Below are 5497 nucleotides of genomic sequence, written 5' to 3'. Positions count from 1 at the left end.
GTCAGCTTGGGGGTTTAACTTGGAGTGGGCCAGATGTGATGTGGGATGCATTTGTGAAATAAACCTTTGCTATGCTTATGTTCATAACAGGTTAGATAAGAAGGTCAGGAGAAATAGATATTAAAAAACACACACAGCATTAATGCATTAAAGATTTACAGTGCTGTGAAAACGTATTTGCCCACTTTCTGATTTCTTATATTTTTGCATAACTGTCACACTTACATCTATGAGGTCATCAAACAGACTTTAATATTAGAGAAAGGTAACCTGAGTACAAGTTTTACTCATGTTAAAGTTTTAACTCTTGTTAAATCAGGAGTTATCGCCGATTGATCACATATTTTGTTTGGAAAGTTTAGTCCAGTTTCTCTTAATTAAATTATGATTTTAAAACTGCAATTGATATTTATGCTCTTTATATTATATTAAATGAGTTTGCTGATCTGAAACGTGTAAGCATGACAAATACACAAAAAAGTTTGCATCTTTTATTTTGAAACTTTAAAAAAGGAAATGAATCTGTTTATGTTTAAATCTATTTTTGAGACTATAAGATGAATTGATTTATCTCTTGGGCAGGAGCGCCACTCACTGGGTGCAGTCTATATGTTCCGCTCTGTGGAACAATTAACTTCACTTTACATACACAGTTTAAAAATTTACTCTGTTTATTTAGTGTGGAAATTTACAGTATCACTGTATCATGTATAAGTATATGACAGTACCTCATAGTGAAACATATTTACCTCATAAACATTTATGATGCTGCTAAAATAATCAATGTTCAATAATTTATTCATGCAAACACATTTCCATTCATTTTTGTACGAGTTCCTTCACTGTGATATAAACTATTTTATATTGAAAAAACAAAGTTCAGGCACATATGGCTGAAAATGTTTTTTAACACTCTGAAATCAAACATAGCACTTTTTTATAGTCTAAGTTATTTGCATATCTCTCATTATTGTGCACATATGGCTAAAATTCGACGATACACATTAACGCAGTTTAAAATTACCACAGCATGATTTCAACTGAAGAAATTATTTTTTTTTTACAAAACTGTTAAGTAGAACTGTGTAGATCTCCATATTATAGCTCTGAAGTGGATAAATCACCTTTTATGTGACCCATAATATCGAGGAGCATTTCATCTCAGAAGTTAAGACTCTTTATTAATGCTTGGTATCACTTTCATGCATGTTTACCAAAAAGCCACAGGGTTTCCTTTACTGGCAGAATTACAGCATCCTTGTACACTGCAAAGATGAGTTCATTTAATAATATATAAAAAAAGTATTGTTAGATTTAAACAGGGGACAGTTATATTACTTTGAGTGTGCAGTACTTAAATAAGCAAAGTAATATTATAATATTATACTCTATCAACATAACAAGAGCTCTTTAATTTTAGTTTAAAGTAACTTTATGCTAGTGTATTTTAGAAAATGTTACAATAAATGAACTACAAAGATCACATGTTGAAAGTCCTACTTTATTTTTTAAAAAGCAAATATAACTACAAAATATTTTCTTTGCTTTTCTGTAAATACATAGCGATTTTGTTTTTGTCAAATCCTTGTATACCACACATTTACAGGAGCACTGGTTCCATTAAAAACTGAACTTTAGCACTGTTAGCTAAACATTTACATTGTAGTTTGCCACAAAAACACTGTAAACCTGAAACAATTATCACCACAGTACTTGATAAAGAATTGAAGTCAAATGAGTCTTAATGCTCGCCACTGTAAAGGTACTCCAAACCTGTTAAAAAATCAGGTATGTGTTATTCAATGAAACTGGAGAGCGCTGTTGCCCCACAGTAAGAAGGTCCAGAGTTCAATTCCACCATCAACCCGGTTCTTTCTGTATGGACTTTGCATGTTCTCCCTGTGTTTGCGTGGGTTCCCACCAGGAAACTCTAAATTCTCCATAAGTGTGAATGTATGGGCCCCCCGAGGAGAATGGATGGATGTTGTCATTTATTGCGTAACATCTTCAAATTCATGAAGCACTGCTGACCAGCTCCAGCACCTCTGCAAACAGAGTTGACAGAACAGTTAGGAAAATGGATGGGACACATAATGTGCTGATGTTGAATGTTTAAAATTTTATTGTGTGGTTTACATGAAGAATTTTATTCACTTACAAAATGTAAAATATAAGATGTGGATGTCTAAACCTAGTTCTCGTAGTTAAAATCTGATACTAATTATAGTTTTTTTGAGCTTTTTTAAAAATCTCACAAACAGACAGAGGATTGTCATGTGGAGCTAAAGAAAGCCTTATAAAAGGCTCTAATGCTAATAATGCATGCATTGTTAAAGTGAAGCATGTCTGCTCACATCCCATATGAGTGATTCACATAAACTGGAAACAGGCATGTTTGTTTTTCTAACATCCTGCGATAAAAAAAACAAAACCTCATCTCCTCTTGCTCTAATTTCCTATGACCATATATGGTAATATCATCTCTTGTTTGTGTATTTTCTGTGTATCTGAGTAGTTTGACACGTCTACTGGAGTCACCAATTCCAAGACATATTTGATATATTAAGGAGAACAAATGATCCTTCAAAATAAAAAAAATGATTTAATTTGCTTCAGCACACATGGACACATTTATAGAAGCCTAGAAAACACAACCTGGTGTGTGGATACTGTTAGAGTCCTGGGGTAAAGCTACATTCAGGGAAATGTTGTTTCTATTAATGTGAAAGCGGTATGTGTTTTTTCTCCTCCTTCAGAAGCAAGACTTGGGTATGATTTTGGTCTCTAACAAATACATCTCCCCACCTGCTGGTGTTGACATGTGCCAGTCACAGACGTATAACTTTTGACCGTGCGTCGTCTGCACCATTAGTGCTGACTGTCACGATGCAGAAAGTCAGCTTATTCTCACTGTCATGTAGAGAGGAAAAACTGATAAAACACTGAATTCTGATTAGAACTTTCAAATGCAGATACACAGCACATTATGTGTGTAGCAGGACTCTTTGGGAGCCTGGAGTTTTCCAAGCTCCAGTCTGCTGCCATGCACCTTCCTCCACCGTCGTCCCTCTGGCCCTCAGCACTAACAGACACAATGCTACTCTGACTGGTGAGGTCCCTTTACAGCCACAAAGCTCAGAGCTTCATTATTCCCCTGCATGGATGAGTTGCCCTTTCTCAACAATTACATATTCACTCTTCCTTTACCACCTTCCTCACTCCATATGTGCATATTTCTGCAAGCATGAAATGCACCTAATCTGTATTCAATTATTGTTTGAGGTCCACTTTAAAGAGATAAACAACACAGTAAAAGGCTTCATGGCAAAAGACTTCCTCTATTTTCTTCATGTCTCATTATGCAGGACAAAAGGGCTTTGGTTTTGTGAAGTGCTGTGTGAAACGAATAAAACATAATTAAAAGAGTTTAATAATGAGTTGTCACAACACGTAGAACCTATTAATCTAGTCTTTATTGTAATTTTGCTGTAATTAAATTGACAGTCCTAAAGATCACCTTAAAGTTGACACCTGTTTGATATGAAATGCCGCAGCAAAGCACTGAAAACTGGTGTGAGACCTACATAAAATGATACCCGATCAGCAAATTGCACTATAAAAGTCTAAAAAGTACATTACATATATAATCAGCACATCTGGGGAAAAGGGACTGTTTTGTTTCTATCCTGCTGCCACAAGATGGCAACCCTGCCTTTGTCACCGCATGACTAATACCCGAGCACTGGATATAAGGAACCATGCAACGCTTTCAGGACAGAGCTGAATTTGAATTTCTTCGCTGAGCTTGTTTAATTATGATTACATGCATTATTTATTTTCTAAAACTCCTGAACTTTGATCAATAAAATGTGTTACAGTTACATTAACAAAACGCTGCATTCTGTGTATCTCTCTGAACAGACAATGAGATGGCAAAGTGACATCTGACATGGTTAAATGAACTGATGCTTACTGTATCAGTTTCACTGGTCCAAACAATAGATTCACCCAACTCTAGTCAAACATGCAGTAACTTTGCTGGGGGCCGATTATTTCTTTTGACATTTTAATCAAGCCCCACTTCACGAAATGCGATCTGCGGACATCACAAAATCACCCTTAACTGCTTCCCTTAATCACTGTACAAAGAAACAGAACATGAGTCCCCAAACACCAAACCTCTACTTGGTATCACCTCTGATCTATATCCAAATCTATTCCTGTACTGAGTGACTGCCCAGCTTCAAACATTAGCTGTCAGCGGTTATGGCTTAGTAGCTTACTGCAATAAATTAAAGTTTATCATGGCATTTAACTATATTCTCTCAGTGAGTACTTCATTGCTTTTAATTTCACAAATAAACCTCACCCCCTGCTTTTTCAGCTACTCATAAATAGTCAGCTCTAATATGGAAATATGTCAGGTCTGAGCTCACATGGACCTGTAATACACTACTATCACACCTTTCTTCTTCATAAGAAGCTGAATCACCGTAGTTAGTTATTATCATATCCTTTCTGTGTGGCTTGCTTGCAGCAGCAGCGACCTGTTAGGGAAGGTCCATGTCGACTAAAACAGTGTGAATCAGTCCTGGCTGAAGAATCAGTGCTAATGCAATTCTCTTTCATTTCCTTTCATAAGCGCAAATTGGATCAGTATCTCGGAGATGTAAAAGCTAATGTGCTCAGACGGCTCGTGATTTCCGTGAACTCACAACCCTCGGCTCCAGCGAACTACTACATTACTCACACAACTTCCACTTCCCCTTACAGCTTGTGTCATGTGCTTAGGAATTATCCATCTCCAGGAGATGATCTCATGTGTGGGTGCAAGTGAGTAATTTCTCCTCAGAGACTTTTTAATTGTTCTTTGGAACAGGTTATGAGACGTACTCACTGGTCTACAGCACTCGGGGTCATGGGAGGTGGGCTGTAACAGGTCCTTTAATTAATTTAACGCAAATTTCCACCACAAGTATTCTTGCTTGCCACACACGCTGATGAATTAGGCTACTTTGTAGTGTGCTTTAAAGTCTAATTGTGGTAACCAAGCTTCGATTGTGGTCAGATGATGGGGGCAAATTATTTTAGGAGTTTGGATCACAAATTCTGCATCTAAAAGCCTTCAAAATGTCAGTTTATATTGGGTCTTGGGGTTTCATAAGTGTGGAGTTTGGAGTTTGAGGGACCTGCCTCGCAAAGCAGCCTTGGGTTTGACCAGAATAAGAAGATTATTGGTGAGGCTAAATGAATTATTCTAGTTATTAGATTACATTATTCACTTATGACTCTAAAAATAAAATTGTTGTGGAATTAAACTGTTTGCCGTTATCCCGTGGTTTCATTCACCCCACAGGCTGCGAGGTGAATGAAAGCTCGTTGGTCGTCTTTAACCCCGTTGATATCAATGTGCCAGTGGACCGGCCTGCCCGGGATACCACCAGCATCACTTCACCTCTCCACGTTTCCAAGTAGCAGCCCAGCAGAGAGCCCCATC

This window comes from Neolamprologus multifasciatus, chromosome 13 (assembly GCF_963576455.1).
Source record: "Neolamprologus multifasciatus chromosome 13, fNeoMul1.2, whole genome shotgun sequence".
NCBI classification, from domain to species: Eukaryota; Metazoa; Chordata; class Actinopteri; order Cichliformes; family Cichlidae; genus Neolamprologus; species Neolamprologus multifasciatus.
Note: the sequence above shows the minus strand (reverse complement) of the source record.